Genomic DNA, 19,315 nt, shown 5'->3' on the forward strand with positions numbered 1-19,315 from the left:
ACAAACTTTCCCAGACCTGAAGGAGAGAGCTCTATGTAATTAGAAAGCTTTTCTCTAAGGCTACGTCTACACTGCAACCGGAGTATCCCGAAATAGCTATCCTGCGTCTTAACAGCAAACCCGTTATTTCAGGCTCACTATTCCAACATCCCTGTAAACCTCATTCTATGAGGAATAAGGAACATTTCAGAAGAGCAGGTTATTTTGAAATTTGGCGCTGTATAGATAGTGCCAAATTACAAAATGAGCAATTTCAAAATAAGATTGAAATAAGATATGCAACTTGCATAGCTCAAATTGTACAATATAGATGTAGCCTTACTAACAGAAGTTGGTCCAATAAAAGGTATTTCCTCACCCATCTTGTGTCTGCCTAGTTAGACAGATCTTCTCAGTGTCATTCATAATCTCTCTCCAACTAGATTGTGTGGTGATTGTTTCATAAGTAATGAGGAAGGTATTTAGATCTTTTCTACATTACAGGTTACATTGCTCAGGGATGTGAATAATCCACATTCCCCTGAGCAATATAAGATATACTGACCTAAGTGCCAATCTAGGCCGCAACATAGCTACACTTCTTGCACAGGCAGGAGTTATTAAGCTGACGGGAGAGTTTTCACCTCTCGGCTTAGAGCGTCTTCACCACAAGTACTACAGCTGTATCAGTGCCACTGTAAGTGCTGTCGTATAGATGTAGCCAAAAGTTATTTTGACGGGTTGTCGTTTGGTGTTAGGCATATGGCATGTTCTTAGTCTTGGCTCTGCCACTGACTTGAGTGACCTTGGGCTAGTTATTGTCCCTTTCTGCCTCAGTTTCCCACATGTAAAATGTGGATAATAGTATTTACCAACCTCAGAGGGCTGTTATGAGGATTAAATGTTTGGACCCTATCCTGGTTTTCCCATGAGTCCTGTGGAATGGGCAGCATATTGTTGAGATGCATGGGAAACAACTCTTCCTTTCCTAGTGCAAACTAATGATTCTTATCAGCCTCTTTTAACTATTTAGTCTTTGAGGGGCTAATAGACTATTTGTTGTTTTTTAAGTTTTTCCTGTTACAGACTGGTTTGGCTATCCCTTTGAAATTTATCTATGCAATGTCATCTTCCCCCCACTCTACAATTTTTTTCTTCCCTCATAGCCTCCTTCCCTTATTTATTCTTGGATCTGGACTTCCAACACTCCGGTCATCTGAAAAAGTGGGCTGTGCCCACAAAAGCTCATGATACCATCTACATGTTTTGTTAGTCTATAAAGTGCTACCAGACTATTTGTTGTTATTTAAGTTTTTCCTGTTACAGACTAACTCGGCTACCCCTCTGAAACATGGGAAACAAACTCAGTCACAACCGGCCTCCAGATACCTCCAGTCCTTTTATTAAAGAGAATGTCCCTAATTTTTTTCTTCTCTGCAGATGGGCAGTGGCTGAATGCTGCAAAAAGCAGGAAGAAATACACCTGGCAAAAGTAGGTGAGTATGGTTTAGTATTATTTATTAATGGCACCATTAGAAGGGATTGCGACAGAATGCTAAGAAAAATGCCTCATTTTTAAAATACAACATTGGCAACCCTATGGCCCTTGCATACTTCAGGGAAGTCCCCTGGCATATCCTACATCCCCTTTGGTGTTCTGGCACAGAGTTAGGTAAGGACATATCTGTCTTGCCTCCACAGAAGAGGAGAGAGGCTGCAAACAGGCAAAGCAGATTCCTAATATGTGTGGAAAGCATTAGGTAAATGGCAAAATAGTGTGGCTAGAGGAGCTTGCAAAGGAGCAAGGCTATTTTGATATACAAAGTGGGCATGATAATTGGTGTCCCTGTTACAAAGGTTTTGACATGCAAAACAAGCCTCCCCCCCATACACACACACAACTTCCAGTTCTCGCCATCCCTGCTACAATCCTTGAATTAGATCTTTGGCTCAGGAGGCTGTTATAAAAGCAAATTTTAAAATGCCATAGAGATGAGCAAGATAATAAAGAAAGCCATCATATTATCCTTGAGTGAGGTTTAATAAAAATCAAATAAAAGCAATTATATGAATTTTCAGGAGGATCACCTCTTCCTTCCCTGAGGTATAAGGGAGAATAAACTAAGGAAATCATTAGAATCAAACTCCAGCCACATAACAGAGCCAGCGTCTGCTGTGCAAAGACAAACACAGAAATCTCTTCCCAGGCTCACAGCCTCATTTCTGAAACAGCTTGAGTGGAAAAATCCACCTATAGGTGAAGAAGGGTAATTAAAGAGGCACAAGCATTTCTTTGTAGTGAAGCTGGCTTTTCTGCTCCAATGCGAGCTCCGGTTTTTCAAATGTGCATATTCTGCCTTGCCCATATTTGAAGTTGGACATCTTGAAATCCCTACAGCTTGCAAATGTGTGTGAATAAATACATGCATTAGACCTCTTCTGCTCTGCTCCAGGCTGGTGTAAATCCAGAGAAGCCAGACATATTATGTGTTTCCCCCTGCTACGGTCATTTAAACACAAAATAAACACAAAGTGAGTACAGAGCTGGCTTTGACCCATTAGTTATAAATGCTCAGAAAAATGTTTTGTTGAAAAATATAGTTTTGTTAATCTACATGTTTTTTCAGGAATGTGTTTATTTCTACACAGTTGTCAATAGAAGAAAATCTCTGAATCAGGGCTGGGGAATCTTTTTTGGGTTGGGTGGGCTGCTGACCCACAGAAAAATCAGTTGGGGGTCCCTGACTGAGAAGGAGAGAGACACTTCCCACGTTCACCTTGCATACCAGAGCCTAGAGGGTCCCAGGCTAGTGAATTTTGTGTGCTCCAGCCCTATGGAGGGGTGGGGGATGGAGTAGCAGCGCAAGCTCCCCAATGCAGTAGAGGTGCCCTGAGTCTCAGGAGCTAGATCCAGGCAAGCCAGGGTCCACATCTGGTCCCCAGGCCTTATGCTCCCCACCCCTGCTCTAAATGAATCATTTAAACTCATTACAATAAAGAAACAATGCTTCATATAACTTTCTCATTTAGCTATATTCCATTGAAAAATTGTATAGATTTAATATCATGTCATTTTGACATTATCTAAAAAAAAATTTCGGAGTTCACCTTGGCCAAGACGTTTTTACAGGTCCACTTTTCATTCTGATTCAGAACAGAAAGAGATTTCAAAACGTCAGCATTGCCCTGGGTGTTGAAATTGGCAGAGGAAAAGGGGATGGAGCTACTGATTGGGAGTCAGGATTCTAGAATCTTTGGATTCGGGATTCTAGTCAGGATTCTTTGCCATGGAGACACTCTCAGCTCATTCTGAGGTTTGTAGGCACTGTCCTTGTGCAAGTCAAAAGGGTATTTGTTTCTAGGACCAAAAACGGGCCCAATCCTGGCATTGATGTTAATAGGTGCTCTGTGTGCAGAACTTCAGCGAGTTTGGGCCCAATCATTTAATCCTCACTTACTATTGAGAATGGGAATTCTGGTTTCCTGGCCTACCCAAAACTTCCATGACAACTGCAGTAGCACAATATAAAAGCACTTAACTAAAACACAAGGGGGAGGGAAGAGAAGTGACTCAAGCCCAATTCCCCAATGACATAAATGCAGGAGGCATTCCACTGAAGTCACGGGGGACTCTGGGAGTCTCTCATAGCGGGACTAGGGACTTAATTTCCTGAAGCAAAAATGGAAGAAAGCTTGGCTGTGCTCCCTTTGCTCCCCCATGGAACAGGTCTTCCTGCTTTCCTGAGGGTAAAAGCAGTAGTCCATTGTTATGTACCTTTTCTAAGACTGGGAATATATACTTTTGGCCCAAATTCCCAGCTTTCCTAGCATAGATTTTCCCAGGAGACACAAGGACATTTTGCAAAAAATCTTAGCAGCAACTATTTTTAGCCTGGAAGGCTCAGCATTCATCAAATTAAAATAAATATGTACCCAGCCCCCCCTCCCCGTTACAGGTCTTATTGTTATTGTTACTGTAACTGAACTGAGATCTGGTGAAAGGTGTCCACTTCTCAGGGGACTCAGACTGAGTTAATCTTATTGAGGTGAATGGCTGGCTTACCAGAAAGCCCACAGAAATCATAAAATTCAGAGCCTCTCCTCCCTAAAACATTCCCACAACTCCTGTTTGTTTTAAATCAAAGAGCATGAGTACCAGCACCAGGGCAGACTGCAAGGCAGCAGGGCATAAACCACAAATGAGCTCTGAGGGCGCTACTTTGGGCACATCTTCGCTCCATGGAAGATCGACACTGCCGCGATTGATCTTCCGGAGTTTGATTTAGTGAGTCTGGTTAAGACTTGCTAAATCGAACTCAGAGGGCGCCCTCACCAGTGTCCGATACTCCTGTTCTTGCCAGGAGTAAGGGAAGCCGGCAGAAGCATTTGTTCCTGTCAGCCTCCCGCTGTGGGGATGCCACCAAGCTTGGCGTAAGGTAAGCCAATTCCAGCTATGTAATCTATGTAGCTGGAATTGCATACCTTAAGCCGAGCTACCGCGTCTAGTGTAGACCTGGCCTTTGATTTCACCAAACAGTTATCAAGTGAAACTCCTTGAACACTACACCAACTTTAACCAGAGTCTCACAGACTGTCCCTTTAGCTACTCTGATTGGTCTCACTGACCCCTCCCCCCCTTTCAGAGTATCTTCATGCTAGAGGGTCCCTTACACCAAGGATCACAGCAAATATTCAGATTACTTCCAGTCCCAAAAGACCAGCCACTTACCCTAGATCTTTCGACGTCACAACAAAGACAATGCCTGTCACCGGTCTTATAAACTATCTAAAGACTTATTATAGAGGAAAAGGAAATTAGAGAGTTATTTGCAAGGTTATAGCCGGAAAACATACCACCACAACTGAGTTACATTCTTACGTTTCCAAACTATAAAAGCTGCTATGATAAACCAGCTCTAAACATCTTTTAGGGCTACCCCAGGCTGAGCACTTTGGATTGTTTTCTTATGTCTAATAAATCTCCGCTATCCCAATCCAAGCAGCAGAAAGATTTGATTCCTCCCTTCTGCTCTGAACTGCAAACTCAGCTGATGAGAAGATTTCTTCGCAAGACCCACCTTCACAGGAGATGGAGGGAAGTAAACAATAGTCTTTCGTCCTCTTTAACGTTCCATTCTAGACTGTCTGATGTTACTGAGACTTCCTCATTGGCCAGGCAAAACACCTTCTCTTGGTGATCAGAGCTTTACACTAGATAATCTTTCTCTCTCTCTCATCAGTTTCAGAGGCTTGCAATTCAAACACTCAAGTACTACCATATATTATGGACTACAGATGTTAAGTGTGAGATTATGGAATGCTTGTCAATTGCTGAATGTGGTAAAGTCAAATGCTAAACACACTCTTGTAATTCTAATACCTATTTTAACATTCAGACGAGGCAGACTGATTTCAGCTGTGTATTTGTCAGTATTCAGTAGGGGCCTGGGGACCATGGCATGAGTTGGCAATGAGTCAGCCAGTGTCACAGGGACGGCATCTTCATTTGCCTTCTGTTTTTGGACTCTTCGGGGATCAAACCTTCTAACTTTCCTCTGCACACCTGAGGGCCAGAAACTTTACCTCAGCGCTTTTTCCTTAAATCACATAATCACATGACTCCAGGAGCTGGAGCTTATGGAAAAATGCCAAATATGAGTGCTGGCACCAGTGGGGCACTGGAAATAGCACAAGCTGCAGCAGTGTAAGTTCTCCTGAGCATGATCTCACCTGTAAAGGTGACAGGACAGTTCATTCTCCATGCACCTTCACTCTTTAGTGTCTGTAACATATCTGGAATAAGGCTAACCGGTAACCTGTGCAGGAATAGGTGGAGCTTATCAAGCCAGGAAGCTGGCAACAGAGAGGAAAAGGCTGTAGTCCCTCCCTGGGAAAACTGCAGTTGCTCCCTAGCAGAAGCAAGTGGTGAAACTGACAGAGAAGGAAAGGAGAGCCAGTTTCCAGGGAAATGCAGCAAGATAGGAGGCAAGTCTCTTAAAGACTCTTCTCTATGTAGGAAAGAGTGTTATTGCCTTCGACGAGCATTCAGTATGCCAGAAGAAAAAATCTCAGACTTGAAATGTGGAAAAGTAAGGTTGGTACAAAAGAACATCATGGAAAGCCAGGAAGCCCTCAATTACAGAGCCTCTGTACAAAAGTGAATTGTTAACAATCACAGGAAATGAAAAGGGTGCTGGGTCAGGCTGGATATGGCAAAATAACGTTTTAAAAGGAGTGACTACAATGAACCCTACAAGCAGAAGATAAAGGGTTGGCGTTTCCTGCTCTGAACTGTTTTGAAATGCGCGGGAAAGTGGAGCAAGCACAGTTCAGTTTGGGAAAATGGCATCACTTCTTCCATAAAAGCAGAGATCTGTAAGCAAAAATACAGGGCTCACATACTCTCCCCTGTGGACACATGTATTGCTATGCATCAGCTAGGAAATCACCACCTAACTTTTTGTCAAAAGAGGAGGGGTAAATTTGCTGGGAAAGCTACTTAAAAGAAAAATAGAAGAGGTTGAAACTCTCTAATCGGGCACTCGCTGGTGTGGCAACATCCGTGGTCTGAATGATTTTTGTTAGCCCGATGTCTACTTACCATGGATGTAGCCAAGTTTCCTGCAGTCCCACAAAGTTTATTTACAGCACCCATCCTGTTTACAGCCAGTTTGTTTACAGCCACCCATCTGTGTTCTGTGCTGTTAGTTAGCTCTCATTTACCCCTAAATGTCCTCCAACAGCCCAGTAAGCAGCGGAAGTGTTGGTAATACTACTAGACAATATTGACCTCCCATGGTCTACCAAGTTCTCCAGTTCAGCACCGGTCAGGCCTCCAGGGTGCTGAACTAGAGAGGTTCAACCCATAGTAGTTTTAAGGCAGATCAGAAAAGACACACAATTTCACTTCTATTGAAATTGCTGTAACTATAATGTAGGGATTGAAGTGGGGAAGTGGGAGAAGGTGTTGTCTAGTAGATAAAACAACAATCATGACTTCTGGCTTCTGTTCCTTCTGACTCTGCCAGTGTTTGCTGGACGAGTTTGTTGCTCAGGCAGTAGAGGTATCCAGTACCCCAAAATGAGTGGAAACTTGAAAATGCAGACCCAAGGGATTTGCTCAAAGATGAGGAGCAGCTAGAATTCAAACATCGTCCATGTAGCAGTCCTTATGCAAAGTTCTCAATGCATGCAATTATTTTCTCAAAGGCCACGTGCAAAAAACATACGCCTTATTATTCCCATTGTCCACATGGGCCAGCAGAGTCTCATACATTAGCGACCAAATTTTTAAATGATTCCCTATTTCTGGAGTACACAGTTAGAAATAGCAAAGACCATTGGGAGATGTGGCTGAAAAACACTGCTACAAAAGCTAGATGACCAGACCCGGAAATGTCATAAATTAGGCCCACTGCCTGGAGTTGTAGGAAACAAAGCGAGAGGCAGTGTGACCTTGTGCTAGGGATGTGAGTAGTTGACTAATCGATAAGCCTAGGCACCATCTATGCACCACCTAAGCACATCTCCACACTGCTGCTTGCCCCCTGCCCACCTGATAGAGACAGCAGTGAGGGAAGGGAAGAGTAGTGAAGGGAGGCTGCCGCGAAGCCACCTCTGCTTGTGGAGGGCCCAGGTAGGTTGCAGACAGAGGCTGCTCCAGCTGGGCAGGCAGCCCGGCTCAATCCTGACTTGTGCCCGGTCCAGGACCTATCCCCACTGCAGTTTAAATGTACTAAGAGCCAGGCATGCAGGCAACCCAGCTCTTAGTACATTTAAACTGCAGTGAGGGTAGGTCCCGAACCCGGCACAAGCTGGGACTGAACTAGGCATGCTCAGTCTCGACTCACGCCCAGTCCGGGACCAACCCCCGCTTTGGCTCTGCAGTTTAAATGTACTAAGAGCCGGGATGCCTGTGCTCCTGCCTCTTACTACATTTAAATTGCAGAGTTGCAGCGGGGATAGGTCCTGGCCCCAGAGCGAGCTGGGACTGAGCGCTTCTTCACTTATCAGCTGATTGTGTACTTGATAAAAATTCTATTGACTACACAATTAATGAATTACCCGGCTCTTAACAGCCTTACCTTGTGCACAAAGCACTGGACTCTGACTTAGGAGAGCTGGGGTCTACTGCCAGCTCTGCTACAGGTCTGCTGGGTGATCTTGGCCAAGTCACTTCACCTCTGTGCCTCAGTTTCTGAATCTGTAAAATAGGGGTGAGGATGATAGCACTCTCTCTGTCAGGTGCCTCGAAAGCTGCAGATGGAAAGTAGTGTGTAAACCAGGGGTGGGTAAATACTGGCCTGCACTGGTTCCTCAGGTCAGCCCCTGGCAAGCTACCACTACATTTACCTGCGCCACCTCAGATATGAGCTCCTGTTGACTGTGGATCTCCGTTCATGGCCAATGGGCATTGCAGGAAGTGGCATGGATCAGGACACTGCTTCCTGCAACTCCCATTGGCTGGGAACAGCAATGCACGGCCAGCCGGAGCTGCAATTACCCAGACCTGCAGAGATATGGGTAAATACAGCGGCAGTGGCCTACCAGGGGCTAACTCTGGCAAACGGCGGCTGTTTTAATGCCCACCCCGAGGTAAACACTGGGTATTATTACTAATCTATGAGCATGCTCAGTATAGGAATGGCGTAAGGATAAATGAGGGCTGGATTCACCAGACTTCTAGAAATTCACCAGACCCCATCCCAAGATGCCCCAAGTCCCAGACAGATTTAGCTTCCCTCGTAAAACCACTTTGTCTTGTTCTGAAGTGCAGTGGCAGCATTTTACGCTGACTTTCCACCAGTGCAAGGTACTGTAAGCTCAGGCACTCTGGGCCTCTTTTGGCTGCTGTCCAGCTGAGGGGCTTAGCCATCGTGTCTCATCACCAAAGCTGCACCCACAGGTAGACCCCCATGAGATCTTGCAGACCACGTGCGAGAAAAACAAAACCCTCTTTCTTCTTCTCTAGCACTGATACTAATAAGCTCAGCCTTGCCTTGCCTCTGTGACGAGGCTATTTTTATCCTCATGTTCAAGATGGGGAAACTGAAATGACTTTTCAAGGTCCCACAGGAAATCTGTTGAAGAGTTACACACAGAGACCAGGTCTCCAGAGTCCAAATCTTATGCCTCAACCACAAACCATACTTCCTCTAAATTCTAGCTGGGAAACGATTTCTTGTACAATTCTGCTGAAATGCAGGTGAACCCAGTTAAATTTCCAATATTAGATTCGCAGCTGAGTGGGTCCGAATTTTCTTTGAATAATTTTTCTTTTTAACCAAAACCTCCCAATTGGTATAAAACTCGGCAATTAATTTTTTAAGTTAAAGAAAAAATTAAGAAAGGATTGATTTTTGCAATGATATTTTGGGTTATATTCTGCTACCCATAAACCATATCAAATATTATTATTGTATTTATGGTTATTATGGTAGAACCTGCAGCCCAACCATGAATCAATAGGGTTCCAAAGTGGTAGGTGCCGTCCAAACAGAGGGTAGAAGATTGTTGCTTTCCCAAAGAGCTCATTTTGCTTAAAGTAATCCTATGAATGGCAAGAAAATACTTTTTTTGGCTTGTTTTTTCAACATTGCTCCCTTTTAGCACGGTGGATTTGTTTTTAAGTTGAAGTCTTCATTTCAAATCTGTCTAATGCAAATTGTTTGGAAAACTTGAGATTCTTTTATTTAATAATCAGACTACTGCAAAATGCAGTGGCATGGAAAATGTTAAATTTCCTGAAGTTCTAGTGAATTCTTTTGCTCTGTTTGGATCCTTTCTAGTAAATAACTACTACTACTTATCTAAAGCCAGACTGATGCTTCCACTCATGCCAAATAGTAACTTATTCGATGAGTAGTTCCATTGATATAAATGGCATTAGACACAATACATAGTAGGGATGTTTGAGTATAAACAATTAACTGTTTAACGGTAGCAGTTACACTCAGGGGCCAGCAGGGGCCGGCAGCCCTGCTCCTGGGGAGGCAGCTTTGCTCTGCGTGGGTAACCGCATAACCACTGAGTTTTCCAGCGGTTACACGGTTACCCTATTACATTGTTTTTACTATCCCTAAGAAATAGATCTCTGAGCACTCTCCCGTCAACTCCGGTACTCCACCAGGACAAGAAGAATAGCTGATGGGAGAGTCGATGGAAGAGCAGCTCCCGCTAACCTTACCACATAGAAGACGCTAAATATGTCGACTTCAGCTGCACTATTTGTGTAGCCGCCGTCACGTAGATCAGATTGACAGCAGGGGGGAGGGCTTAGTGTAGACAAGGTCTAAGTGTCGTAGTATTAAAAAGGAATAAGAATTCCTCTTGCTGCCTTTCCCTGAAGTAATAACAAAGAGATGGGACACTCAGTGGAGGAAAAGCACCAAAGATTAAGTGCGCTCCACCGACCCTCAGATTTCAAACATCAAATGTTTAAACAAAATAGAAAAAAGCCCAAATCTGAAAGGACATTATGTAAGGCGCAGTAGTTTCTGTGTGCCCAAAGGGACATGTGGGATGTTGTTTTAATAATACAGCTTTGCTATCATCAATGTTGAAGGGTCCTGAATCCCTGAGTTTTCGTCATTTTCCCCATAGGTTACCTGACTTCTGGCATTTTTGCCATGACAAATTCATGTGTGTCTCCAAAATGTACCATGAAAACCCTGGAGCTTAAATTATGGAGCATTTGCATAATTAGTGCAAATACATGCAATTACCATGTGTACCTATACAATTACCAGCTACAATGATGTACTAACAATCATTATTAAATGTTAGCAGGGGAAATTGCCTGTGCTCAGATACGGTGTTTAAAATGCCATGTCTCTTTCCTGGTTCAAAATAGTTCAAATGTGAAGACACCAAAAGTGTCAGTCCTCAGCATGAGCTGTGTGTCAAATACACTGTTTAACTGAGATCTCTGGTACATTTTGAACACAGAACAAACAGGTCCCCATTATATTTCTGTAGTCAGTGAAATAGATTTAGGGTGGAATTCTGGCTTGTAAAGTCAAAGGCAAAACTTGCATTGACTTCAACAGGAGTGGGCTTTCCTCTCATATGCAGTTTGATTACTTGGGCCTTGTCTACACTTACCTGGAGATCGATGCTGCAGTGATTGATCTCCTGGGGGTCAATTTAGCGGGTCCAATAAGGACCTGGTAAATCAACTGCTGATTGTGCCCCCTCAACTCCAATACTCCACCAGGTTGTGATGAGTAAGGGAAGTTGATGGGAGAGTTTCTCCCATTGACCTCCCACAGTGCAGAAATTCGACCTAAGGTATTCACATGGCTGGAGTTGCATATCTTTATTCAACTTTGTCCCCTACCATAAACCTGGCCTCCAAGAAATTGTTCTGCTCTTAAACAAGTATCTTAAAATACCAGATCTGAATTTCTAGATAGGCAGCTTAACTTGGATTTAAGTACTAGAAATTGTTCATCTCCTAGACACCTTTATAAATGTATCCCAAGTGCGTGAATGTTTGTCTCAGTAAGAAATGTATAGCAATATTAGTTATTCCAGAGGTAGGGACAGAAGTTAATTTCCCATTGTAAACCCTATTTACAAACCCCATCTCATGTAACTTATGCATAAAGCAACCAATGCAACTAACACTATACAAGCTTCATTTCATTCTGTAGCTCAGTTAATGTTCGAAGCTTGGGAAAAAATCTGAAAAGTACCACACTGCCATACAGCCTTTCCCTCACTCACACTCACCCTACCTGACTTCCCCGGCTTATCTGATCTTCTAAAAGAAAGGAACCTATTTTTTATGCTAACTGGACTCCTTGAAACAGTTTTAACCTTAACATTTTTAAGTGGAACACTCACGCCCGTCAAGAGTTTTGTCACACTTGAAAGTCTGCATTTTTGCTTGGCCTTTAAAAAGAAAACCATTAGTATCTGCTGAAGCACTGAAGATTATGGAAAGCTAATTGTTACAGTTTGGAATTCAATGGAAGTCGGATGTTTTGCTTCATCCGCATTAAGACAGCTATTACATAAAACCCAATGTGTGTTTATTCAGATTTTGTGAAGTGTGGGGTTTTCCCCTACATATTTGACTAGCCATCTCCCTTGTGGAAAAAAAAAAGGCAATAAAAATTGCAAAGAATGTTACACAGAGCTATGCATAGGAAAGCAAATCATAAAAAGGTCCCGTGGCTGACAAGGTTGTATTTTATTTAGCGCAATTAGCCTTTCACTGGTAAGGCGGATGTAAAGTCTGATAAAGGGTTAAATGTGACCAGCACCTGATCTAAATACCCCCAAAGTCTGGGAAAGTGCTGACTTTGGGGAGTTCCCGTCTCTAGTGGGTCCTGGCAGAATTCCATTCTAGCAACAGCCTCCCACAACCAACATGTGGCTTCTTTCTTATTTGCCTTTTTGCCTGGTCCAGTGGCCCAGGTAATAGGATCCATACCAGAGGTGAAGAAATTCTTAGACTTACAGCCGCTTGCAAAGAAAGAATGTTGATTTGTTTCCTCTTAAATCTCAGTTCTCTTTCTCCATTAAAAATCAGGGTAAGCCAGAGGAATTCTGCTTCCCTTCCCAGCTAGACAGTAGGTGTCACACACACAATGGTCCTCTCAAAAGTGAGAACATACATCACAGCATGGGCATCCGGTAGCCTTTGCCTTTCCAAACCATCAGGCACAGCCCCAACCACACTCCACCCCCAGAATGCCTGCTGTAGGTGTTCTGGGGGTGGAGTATTGCTGCGCCCAGCGCCCACCCTCCCAGTGCTCCAGGGCCGGGGAGGCTGGGTATGCATACCCTCCTTCTCTAGTGCTCTGGGCTCAGGGAGGCTGGGGACACATGCCCTCCTCCCTCCCTAGTGCTCCGGGCCAGGGAGGCTGGGGCACATATGTGTGCTTGACCTCTCCCCTCCCCGTGGTGGGGAGTGGGGCCACAGCAGGGGGGCAGGGCTGTAGGGGGGCCTGGGGGCCTGCTTCCCCCAGCCCTAGCTGCACCAACTGCCCATGCATCACAGGCACCTCATGCCCAGCTCCTCAAAGAGACGAGGGTGCCCTGCTCCCATTGAGTCAGGTGCCTATAGGGCTTTGAGGATTGGGTCCATAGTAACTAGAATGATGTCAAAGAAGCTATATGCATGGTTCCGTGGGTAATACTCAACTGCATCATCTGGTGGAGATGAAAAACAAGGTCCTGACATTTGTGGTCATTAAAGATTTTTCTGGCACTTCTTGCACAAGCAAGCTTGTTAGGTGTAGTCTCCTGGCCAGATTCCAGAATGGATAATTATATTCTGCCTGCCTACGCTCCCTTCAATTTCAGTCACATCAGGTATTTCCCTCCACTTCCTGTCCTAAAAAACTGAAACAATAAGAGAAATAGTATCAGTGGAGCCCAAATCTTTCATTTCAGGTCCGGATCCAAATTTTCCTACTGTTCAGGTGTGTTCTGAGCCAAGATTTGGGGACCAGCAAAGGGATTTAACCAGAGCCAAATCTAGATTTAAATTTCCTTGAAGCTGAGAAGGTGTTCAGATCTGAAATTTTGGTGTGGCCAAAGCTCTAACGGTGTGTGTTCAGACCCTTTGAGAATGAAGAAGTCTAGGCACTGTAACAATGACTATTGTGGATGGCTTTTTAAATGTACATCTTGAACACTGTACCACTGAGATGTTTATAGTGCTGCATGTGATGGAAGCTGCAGACCCCATACTGGCCAGAAAAGGGTTAATGAGCTGCTCTGGGATACCCTTTGCTACATTTGCAATAGATATCTGGCTTAGCCGGAGGAGTTAAAAGGGGAGAGTTCGTCACATCTGGGAACAGGTTTTGACACGAAACAGACTATTAGATCTCACTCTGAGAAGTCTGGCAAGGGCCGTGAATTGAGTAGAGGCCATTACTGCTGCCAGAGTCTTCCTGAGGGAAGGTAGCCTGATGTGCGACTATTGTTAGATTTGCTACCAGTGACCTGCTTGTTATGGCTGAATAACACTGCTCTTGGTGGCACCCTGCCTGAAAGGGCAGCAGCCAAAAATCCTTTGGTATTTTACACCCAACCAGGGGATGCAGCAGCACGTGGGCCTAGCAGTCAGCATTGTAACTAGGTATTGTTGCACTCCTCTCCTTAGGTTAGCATGCGTCATGTGCTTTACTTTTGTAGCTTATTATTTTTTACTTCTTGCTTCTTTGCACCCTGGGTTATGATGCACCTAGGGCGAGCGCCCCGCTTGCCCCACCCTTGTTACAGCCCTGCTAGGCGTGATCCAGACACTGTGTATTTACCCAGTGCGCACAGACTTGGCTTCTTATCATATAACGATTTGCCTAATTTTCCTATTTCCACAGCTTACTTTTTGACACATTTTTAATGTAACTCCTAAACCTTCAGCATTCCAATCTTGGGTTGCCCTCTTGCCACAGCCTAGTTTATAATTTGTTTTATAAAATAGTTTAATTTGATTGCCAAACATATTGAATCTTCTCATCTAATGTAGCATCATCAGGGATGCCAATTTTGTTTGGATCTATTCCTGGAGTTTTATCTTTAATTCCTGGTGACTCCAGAATGATCCTGGAGGGTTGGCAACCCTAAGCATGATCCAGACGAAGATCCTCATCCTACATAGGCTTAACTTTAAGCAGGAGCAGACCCAATGAATTCAGTTGAGCTATTCATGTCCTAAAGCTAAGCACACAGGAAAGAGTTTCCAAGATCTGCCATTTAAACTTCAATTCTGCTAATTGCTTTGCACCTGTAAACCCAGTGAGGTTCCATGTAGGTGCACAGGTCCATCTGTGTGGAGCAATGTGTGACATTCAGATTTAATCACCAAGCTCAGAAAGTTCAAGTTCGGGGACAGATGCAGAAGATACCTTTTGTGTGCAAGTAGAGTTGAACTGGGCTTTGTGTCTACTGGCTGTTTTGATCAACAAATTCCGCCTTCCCTCTATCCCTGGAGTCCTCTTGAAGAAATCTGGTCCCTTATTTTTGTTGCTGAGGATTGACTGTCAGGTAAAGTAGATTAAAAAGAACAAAAGAAGGACAAAATCTAGAATATGCAAATTTTCTTAAAACCTCAAAAAGGAAAGGGGAAAGGGAACTCCAACCGCTTCGCCTAATGTCTTCTGACCATTTTCAATGTTTTTCTCTGCAAACTTGTTTGGGGTGTTTTGTCTCTAGGACTCCAAGTGCATAACTGCAAATTTACATAATGTTTGTTGCACTGCAGTTTAATCTGCCACTGAAAAAAATCCAAATAAGCTCCATTTTCCATGTTAAGATAAAAGTGTAGACACTTGTCATTAGGGGAACTACAGGCCTCCCAGACACAGTGAAACACACAGGACCTGAGTCTGATCTCACTTAGCGTATGTGTATGCTGAAGGTGTCATTTGCAGCTTGAGTAAACATACCCATGCAATCGCTGATTGAGTTAATGGGTTAAAAATAGTAGCATTGCTGAAGTAGCATGAGCTACAAAACTAGCTAATTTCCTGAGTATCTGCCTATTGTTTCAGATGGGACCATACTCAGGGCATCTAATCTGCGGGCTCTGCAACTACGCTTCTATTTTTAGCATGCTAGCTCTATCAGAGTTAGCACGGGTACGTCTATCCAAGCTGACGGCTCCACCTCCAGCTGTAGTGTGGACATACCCCGCCTTAGACTAGCTACACACTAGTGGAATTTCACTGTCTTCAGTGGCATTTACACTGGGGACAGATCAGGATCCGGCTTTGAGGCCACATCCTTTCTCTAAGGCAATGTCATCTGAATCTTAGTGGGACTATTTTCATGAGTATCTGCAGGACAAGCCCTCTAGGTGGTTGGTGATGAAGAGAGGAACACTGAGAGATGCTGATGCACGAGACTTTTTGTGCTCTGGATTGAAGGCTAACCCTGGTGAACAGGCCCCGTTTAATTGCCCATCCCTGGAATAGATTGGGGGTGGGGAACCTAAGGCCTGGGGGCTGCATCCTGCCCCCAGCTTGTCTGGATCTAGCCTCCGAGGCTTGGGGCCCCTTCCACCCCACACTGGGAAGCCCATGCCGGTGCTCCAGCCTCCCGCCACTCCACCATGGGGATGGAACAAACAAAATCTACTAGCCTGGGTCCCCCTAGTCCAGGGGTGGGCAATAATTTTTTGCCGGGGGCCACTTTGGAAAATTTTTAAGTGGCCCCGGGCCGCACAGGAAGGGGCGGGGCATCAAGCGGAAGGGGCAGGGCCAAGATACTTCCAGGTTCCCCACCCCCAGATAGTGATTGGTCTGGGGGTGAGGGAATGCCTTTGCCCCCCCATGTTCCTCCCACACTCCCCTGGCCCCTAAGCCTCCTCCACTCTCCCCCGCCCTTCAAGCCCTAATTGGCCTAGGGGTGGGGATGTAGCAGAGCTTCCGTGGGCCAGATCCACCCGGCCCACGGAAGCCCTTTTGCCCACGCCTGCCCTAGGCTCTGGGGTGTGAGGGAAATGTGGGGAGTGTTTTTCTGCTTCCCAGTTGGGGCCACATCAGCGAGGGTTGGGGGTGGGGGGGCTCCTTCTCACTTGTGTGTGACTGATTGTAATGTGGGTCAGCAACCCCTGACCCCAAAAAAGGTTCCCCACTCCTGGAATAGATGATCACAGTGCTCCAGTCTGGCATTATAATCTGATTTAACACTATGCCGGACAGTGAGAAATGATCATCCGTGATAGTTATTGACCAAACGAATCGAATAGGCAGTGGTGTTCTGAAAATATCATATAATAACCTGAGCTCTTGCATGCAATCGAGATCAATTTCATTGCAATGTGAATAATGGTAGCAGAACAAACTCATAATTTAAATTACCTCAATGGAGGGTGAGGAGTTGCACTTGGTTTAGTACTCAACCCTCTGCCGCATGCGCTTCAAACCTGCCTTGGGTTACAGAAAGGGGTTTAGCAGATTCAGTCCAGTCTCTGTGGACAGGAGCACTGCAGAATGCAACGTGATTCAGAACAACTCTCTCAGGAGCGGTGAGTATTTCAAGCATTATAGTAGCAAGCCGGGACCGAGGGGCATTTGTCAACAGTGTCTGTGTGAAGGCTAGTGATAGCCACTGCTAAGAGTTTTTAATTGTCAAGCACACCCCTGTGCTAAATGCAGCCCATGCACCCAACCAAAAAAGTGGGCCTAAACTGTGGCCCTGCAAATGCTGCCGTGTCTTACTCTGGCAGTGCAAAGGAGTTGCAAAGGAAGCTGGAAGTCTCCAGGTGACAGGAAGCCACTTTAGTGATTCTTACATTGCCCCTTCTCCTGAGAGGGCACGAGGCCAAAATATCCCTATGGGTGGACAAACCTTAGCTATCAGAATTGTCCCGTGGGGCTATTGCCAGCTGGCTGTAAATCAGAGCAATTTGGGGCTCTTCTGCCTTATGCTAAGCACCGACCGGTTCCCCAGCTAGCCCCAGAATCAGGAGGATGGCCGGTAGAGAGTATATGGCGTCTTTAAAACCACCTTTGCAGCTCCCTGAATTATGAAAAGCACAGATCCGACCAGCTCAGGCTCTCAGCGTTAGCTTGTAACTTGCATTTAGATAACACCTCTTATCCCAAGGAACGCCGCCACCTTAAAATGATCTCCAAAGAGACCCTTCAAATGGATGACTGCAGCCTCCTCTGGGATGAAACATGGCTGGTGTTAACAGCAACAGTTCAGGGAGGAAGTAAAGGATGGTATCTTGCCCCAGTGTTTTCTGTGGCAGGTGGTAGGCAGAATGCAGTAGCTGGCTTGTGGCCAGGCTTTGTGGTTTCTGCCCTTATTTTTACAAAAGAGGCTGATCTCCGGTGACTAAAAGTGGCCAGGACCTCAGTTTGATGTCTCTGCACATGGCACTTCGAACAGCAGGGTGGCTGCTAACACTGTATTGGGACAATTGATTTTTCGTACCTACTGGTATGAAATCAACAGCACCACTTCCTGCAGCACCTTGATTTTTCCCAGCTCCGTTCAAATCCAGGCAGTCCACATCTGTTTAGCTGGTGAAAACTACAGGCTCACAGTACAAGGTGGTACGGTTGATTAAACCCCCCAGACAATCCAATGATATGGGGGTGGAGGGGAGCTCTTTTGTGGCAAAGTCACAAAGAATCTCGAAGAATTGAACCAGTTACTATGCAACATACCAATAACACAGCTTACATTTTCTATCCTGTCGACATTAGTGGAAATGAGGTTTAAGTATAGAGGTTAGAATGTGGCCTTGTAAACATTTTTTCTAGCCTAGAGGGACATTTAATTTCTTAATTTTTTTAATACTTTAGCCTTCAACTAATATAGTGCTAAGCTATTAATTTTTAAAATGTGAAACATTAAACCTTGTTCTGGCCTTTGCCTTTGTGTACGGTTAAAACAAAAGTTTTGACTCCTTAGCAAGTTGATCATTTAATAAGAAAAGGAAATTAATTGCTAATTAATTCACTATTAAGGTGTGATGCTAATGACATATCATCTGTGATTATAATGAAATGACTGCATAGGTACAATGTCATCATCAGTTACTTAGTCTGGGTTTATGCAGCCCACGTTTCAATAATGGGCATCAAAGGCAGGCTTGGGAGCAGAATGATTTATGGGCTGCATTGACTAAACAGTATCCATCTTTTTAATCTCTGGACTGCTGGGTAAAATTATTGGGGTTTAGATGGATCTCAGTGGAAGGGCAATGTAGTATAAAAATGGAGAGGAAAAGGCATCATCATTTTTATAGGAAGGGAAGACGTGGGGGGTGGGGTGGGCTTGTCCTCAGGCTGCCCCAAAATCATATGGGGCTTTCGTGAAAATGGGTGACATGGGTATTCTCACCCTCCGAGAGATCCAGCTCACTTATCCTATTAATCCTATTTCTATTGCATGGACCCCTCTACGGTGATGGGAAGTGAAACACTTGTTTTTTCCCCGTTTAAACACATTATTCAAAATATTCCAATTTTATTAAATTTTAGCACATGCAATGTAAGAGATTTTTTTTAAAGCTGCGCAAACAGCGTGTCTAATCCTAACTGATATAAAATAACACCACCCTAATCAAAACATCTACATTAAAACCCAACTTTAATATACTTTGTCCCTATTGTGAGTCAATGAAAATCCACTGAAGCTATTAGTAGTGTTCTTCTTATGAAATGTTATATGGCTCTTTCCCAACATGGAGGAAACACACTATAACATTGACATTTTTGCACTTGTAGAATAAATAAAATTACTCTTTTTTTCCTTCCATCATCTTTCGGAGTATGTTACAAGTAAAACATTTCCTGGCACATAATACAGGATTATTATCCCTGTTTTCCAGATAAGGAAACTAAAGCATAGATTGGTT

General features: G+C 44.3%; 1 protein-coding gene across 1 annotated transcript in view; it reads left to right on the plus strand.

The window, feature by feature from the left end:
• Positions 1-1,455: 1,455 nt before the first annotated feature.
• The window catches only part of ZMIZ1 (zinc finger MIZ-type containing 1), a 510,613-nt gene continuing 492,753 nt past the window's right edge, over positions 1,456-19,315 (plus strand). Inside the window, exon 1 of the mRNA XM_075934736.1 lies at positions 1,456-1,475. The gene's annotated coding sequence lies outside the window, so the exon portion shown is untranslated. The remainder of the gene's footprint in view (positions 1,476-19,315) is intronic.

Source organism: Pelodiscus sinensis, chromosome 8 (genome assembly GCF_049634645.1).
Source record: "Pelodiscus sinensis isolate JC-2024 chromosome 8, ASM4963464v1, whole genome shotgun sequence".
Lineage (NCBI taxonomy): Eukaryota > Metazoa > Chordata > Testudines > Trionychidae > Pelodiscus > Pelodiscus sinensis.